The sequence below is a fragment of the Spinacia oleracea genome, chromosome 4 (genome assembly GCF_020520425.1).
Source record: "Spinacia oleracea cultivar Varoflay chromosome 4, BTI_SOV_V1, whole genome shotgun sequence".
Lineage (NCBI taxonomy): Eukaryota > Viridiplantae > Streptophyta > Magnoliopsida > Caryophyllales > Amaranthaceae > Spinacia > Spinacia oleracea.
This window is the reverse complement of record NC_079490.1, coordinates 165305423-165311422: the sequence shown is the minus strand read 5'-3', so window position 1 is coordinate 165311422 and position 6000 is coordinate 165305423.

Below are 6000 nucleotides of genomic sequence, written 5' to 3'. Positions count from 1 at the left end.
GACCGAGTTGTCCAACTAGAAACTTCTTCACTAAGGAAGACGAGGTACGGGCGCGACTCCGTAAACCCCAATGACATGCGATATCGAGGGACTTTTAAATAAAAATAGAACACGGTGATCAATCCGGTCCCAGAAAAGGCCATGGGCTACCACCATGAACCCCAACTCCTGTTTGTCCGTCACTTCAGACGTGCACAGTCTAAAGCTATTGCTATTCAGTTTCACTTTACATGATTTACATATTAAAACTCTGTTATGACTCAACAATCACATAAGTCATACAATCAACAATTATTCACAATTGTTTTTATCTTGGAAATAAGTAAGTGATCACAAAGGTATCAATCAAGACTTATTCCAATTAATTCAACCTTTCCTTTAATACCGATCAACCCCTCTATATGGGTATAAGGTTTCAACTTACTAAACAAGGTCCTCGGCCCTCATAAAGTAGTGAAAAGCTAAAAGGGAACAACGATCAATCGATCTAAATCAATATATATAAAATAATCTAGCGTTCCCAACCAACATGTTTGCATCAATCATCCATACTAACATGCTATAATTCTCATAACGAAATATATGTTCAACATGTCCATCCAACAATATTAAACATGTAATTTCAACATAACCAAGTTCATCAACAATTTCAACATGGTTTCAACAAATAACACACATTCCAAGCACACAGGTATGTACGTACCTTGTGTAAACAAATTTATAGGCTACTATAACAATCTCAAGGGCCTACAACGAATTCTCCACCTAAAAACAACCAGTAAGGATTCCCAATCAACTTCTAGTCATTCACAATAATAACAAAGCATTCTAAATACATCCTAAACATATTTAGAACCTTCTCAATATCAAAACTCGAGTATTTGATTTCCTAGCATAATAATTATTGAATCAATAATTGAAATTCGTTGAAAACTCTTCGCAAACATCATACTTTAAATTTTCAGCAATATAAACTCGTTTAAAACTTTGCTAAGGTCAATGTAACATGCCTAGAACGTTGAAACAATCATTTTAATAATCCACAACCATCTTACCATGATTTAAAACCATTAAAACCTTAAAATTCATACTTTAAATAATTCAAACTCTTATTTCAATCAAATTATGTAATCTAAAAATCAATAATTTAATCATGCAAAACATATAAATATGAAATCCATAATTAAATCATAATACTATAAATTTAATTCAGATAACATGAATTAAATTAATAAACATAACTAAAGCCCTAACTTAAACATGATTAACAAATCTGAAAATAAATTAATTTATAATATCAACATATAACTTGAATTCTAAATATAAATTATCAAAACTACTAATTTAAATCATGAAAACTTTAATTAATTTATTAAAACATAAATAGTAATTTAAATGAATAAAAGGGGAAGAAATAACCAAACTTAAGGAGAGAGTGAAGAGAAAGGGCGGCGGCTGGGCAGGGAGCGGCGGCGGCCACGGTGGTGCAGCGCGGGTGCAGGAGTGTGGCGCGGCACGGTTGTCAGGCGGAAGCGACGGTGGTGGTTGTGCTAATGGTGAAGCAAGAAAAGAAGCAACAAAGAGGAAGAAGTGGTTATTCGCGTCGAGGAGAAGGGAGGAGAAGGGTGGCCGATGTCTGGGCGTCGTCGCAGCAGGAGTCCGGCGCAACACGAATGCTAGGTGACGGCGTCGGTGGTTCTGACTGACCGGAGGAGAAAAGAAGAAACACGCAGTTAGGAAAAACGAAAAAGAGAAAGAATAGCAAAAGAGAAACGAGTGAGAGAAGGAGGAGTACCGACGGCGGAGGGGACTGGCGGCCGGAGATCGGTGTGGTGACGGTGGTCCAGCATGGCTGCTGGCTGGCAGCTGAGCAAAGGGAGGAAGAGGGTTAAGGGTTATGGTTCACGTGAAAGTGAAGCAGAGAAGGAAGGGGTTTTTTTTTTTTTTTTTCTTGTTTTGTTTTTACGTGGAATTCAAAGAGAAAGGAGGAGAGAGTTTTGGGTTTTAATACTTTGGGCTTCACCCAATTGGGCTAGAATTAAGATTTAGTTTATTTGAATCCAAAAACGGTTAGGCTTGTTTTTCCAAATTCAGCCGAACGCGTTTTCGTAATTCGAATTCTTTTCAACGTAAAATTCTAAAATTGTTTTTGATTTCATAAACCGTTAAAATATTTGAAACGTAATAAAATAAATATTTATTTCTAAAATTCGTAAATTCTATTCAAATACAATTAACTATATTTTAAAATTTATTAATAAAATTTATAAAATTACGGGGGATTACAGGACGAGGCCTGCCAGACAAAGGCCCAGCACGAAGCCGGGCCATCGCCCAGCAAGCCAAAGGGCAAACGCACGCCAAAGCTAAGACCAGGCCCAGCGCGAAGGCCAGGCCCAGCCAAGGCCTTGGGCGCGCGCAGCAGCGAGCAGGGCCGTGCGCTGTGCGTGGGCCGTAAGGCCTGCGTGCGGTGCATGGTGCCACTCGTGTGTGTTACTCGGAATCCTAAGGCTATCGGAATTCATAATATGATTAAATCTAATCCTAATAGATAAAGTTTGTTTAATTAGAGTCCTAGTAGGATTATAATTAAATAGATTTGTATTCTAATAGGATTATAATTCCTTTCCATAAACTCTATAAATAGGTGCATAGGGTCACGTATTTACATCAAGGATTGAAGTATTCAAATGTAAGATTTTTGAACAAAATCAGCAAAACACTTGTAGCCTATTAGCCGAAAATTCTTAGAACCTTAAGGGCGATTCTAGTTGGTCAAGCTTAAGGCGGATCCAGACGTGCTGTGGACTATCTACGGAGGGACGACACTTGGAGTCCTAAAGACTTGTTCTTGTTCGGTTCGGGCGCAGCTAGGGAGGGCACGCTACAAATTAAAGTGTATGCATCTGAATTATGCTAAATGATTATGTGTAAATAATATGTTTCCTGGCATTAAGGTTTTCCGCATGATTTATGTTTTGTCATATGTATCATAACCTAACGCAAAAGTTTGTAAATTTAAGATGTTAAATTGAATATTTGCGATTCTTGTTGATAAATCTTGAGTTTTTGATTGACCTACCGTATATGTTTAACAATTATGAATGCCTAGACTTGTTAATTATACAACCTAATTTGTAATTATGATTAATTTGTTGAAATCCACGATTAAAATCCACCATAAAAATTGTTAATTTATGTTAAATTTTAAATTTTTATGACCTAGATTTGAATCCATGTTAATCGGAAATTAATTGATTACTAAATTTTCGATTTTTCGGCCTAAAATTATGAAATTAATATGATTTATTAATTTGTCGTTAATTTTAAATTAAAAATTTTAAATTTTTATGAAAACGCTCATAAATGTTGCATGCACAAAGCAAAGGAAGCTACGTGTTACCCTTAAGGGGTGTTGTATAGTGCGGGCACGCGACGACGAGCAAGGGAGCTAGTTGCCCGTGCGGTACGAATGCAGCGAGCAGCATAGCATGGCGCGCGCGCAAAGCAGAGGTGCTGGCCGTGTGTGCTATGCGATGGGCGTGGGCGAGGGGCAGGGCAAAGCGAGCAGTCGCGTGTGGGCAGCAAGCGAGCTGCGCCACAGCGCGCACTGCCTCACCCCAGCGAGCGATGGCTCGCGTGCAGCGAGCGATGCCTCGCGAGGGAAAGCAACAGCAGAAGCGACACAGCACAGAGGCTGCGCGCAGCGTGGCCAACGATGGCTGCGTGTGCGTGTGGCCTGTGGCTGCGTGTTGCGTGGAGCTATGTGCGCCTTGTGCAGCGACCAGTCGTGCACACGATGGGACTTGGGCGGAAGCCCAAGTGCTCGTCGTGTTACGATTGAATCGTTTTGAATTTTAATTTGAGATTTTCAGTTCGGAAATAATTTTAATTAATTTTAAAATTAATAATTTAAATTGTTTTCTCGGATTTTAATTTTGAATATTATAATTATTATAAATTTTTATTTATACTAATTATTTTACTAAAATTAAACCTTGAATTAATTTAAATTCATTTAATTCAACTGAAAAATAAATTAAATAAAATGGATTCAATTATAAATTTATATGAGCTTTAAATTTTAATTAAATTTGTATGTTTCCGGTTAGACTAGAAATACATTTTTATGTTTAAAATTAGTAAAGCATATGAATTTATTGTTTTAAGTGGGAGCAATTTTAGTCATAAACTCTTGATTAGGTCTACAAATCCTTTAAGGTTAAACAACTTGATTAGAATTAATAAGGACTGAATAATTGGTAGATTATTGGTGCCCTTGATTAATTGCTGCAAATATTTATGTGATGCATACAATGTGTTTTTACTAACCAACTATGTGGGCCATTCATGATAATGAATGGGTGAATGGTATATATTGTATATGTACTGTTTTGCAGGTTATGAAGTGACTAGTATGGCCCAAATAGGATAGAAAATATGGTCTGCGTTCCATTAATTTGAATGTAATTGGTCTAATGCACCACATTTGTTTTTCAATTCAAATATGGTCTACGTACCATCAAATAGTTGTAATTAGTTTAATTATAGCTGATCCTGTTTGAAGAAAATGGAGCCTCCCACGGTGAAATTCAAGACGAAGTTTCCAACCATTTTCAAGACGGACTTTGAAGTTGAAGCTTCAAGATGAAGTCGGGCCATACTAGATCACATTTATCTTATGCATGCTTTAAGTCATTTATTGCTTTTAAATATGTCTTAAATATGCATGAGATTGAAGCTTGATTATGTTGCATGATTAAGGATTTTAGTTCACTTAAAATCTAACCAACATAGTAAGAGCCTTAAGTTCCAAACTTAAAAATTGAGTTAAAAGGTGCCATGCCAAAATAACACTTACTTGGATAACCTTTACATCAATATAGTAATAGATTACGCTCAGCGAGGTGTTACTTATTGATCCTAAAGGGGTAAGGTACACAAATAATTGTGAGTACATGTTAGTTTTGGAGAAACTCAATGATATAAGTAAGGAGTCCTTTTATGTCGTGGCAAAATCGATAGGTTTACCTAATAAGTTCTTAGACGTACCTATCAACCAAGAGTAGTTTCTAGACTATTAGCAAAAGGCTTTTGCTTACCTAAAAGATTTTAGAATTGAGTCTAAATACATAATGTGCTTAATTCTTCAATGGGTTTTAGGATCTTGGAATCATTTTATTCACACCTGCCGGAACACATAACTTGAATAAAATGCTTAATGAACATTAAATTATGCATGTATGCTAGAATTTAAGTTTATTAAGAGAAATTGTGAATGATTATAATTTATTTGTTTATTCTTTTTCAATTGTAGTTTTAATTATGACAAACAACAATTCATTCAACATTCGATCAATTCTCGAAAAGGAGAAGTTGAACGGGATAAACTTCCTTGACTGGCAAAGGATCTTGCAAATAGTTCTTATGTAGGAAGGAAAGGAGTATGTCCTGGAAGAGGCGATGCCCGAAGCTGCAGGCGAAGGGGTCACTCAGGCAGCCCTCAATAGTTGGATTGATGCCAACAAGGATGTGAAATGTCTAATGCTTGCAACCATGGGTGTAGATCTGCAGAAAACGTTCATCAACTCAGATGCTTTCACGATCATCAATGAGTTAAAGAACATGTTCCAAGATCTGGCTCGAGTCGAAAGGTTCGAGACCCATAAGCAAATTCTTGAGACCAATCTTAAGAAAGGCGAGCCCGTAAGTCCACTTGTTCTCAAAATGATTGGACTTATTGAGAATATGAGTCGGCTGGATCAGCAGTTCTCTCAGGAAATGGCTGTAGACACCATCCTCCATTCTCCTCATAGCGGGTATGATCAGTTCAAGCTGAACTACAATATGAATAGTCTGGACAAAACGCTCACTGAGCTTCACGGTATGCTGAAGACCGCTGAAAAGACGCTCAAAAGTGATAAGCAATATGTGCTTATGGTGCGTGGGGGCAAGTTCAAGAAATCTGGAAAGAAGAGGAATGCTAAGAAAGGTGGCAAC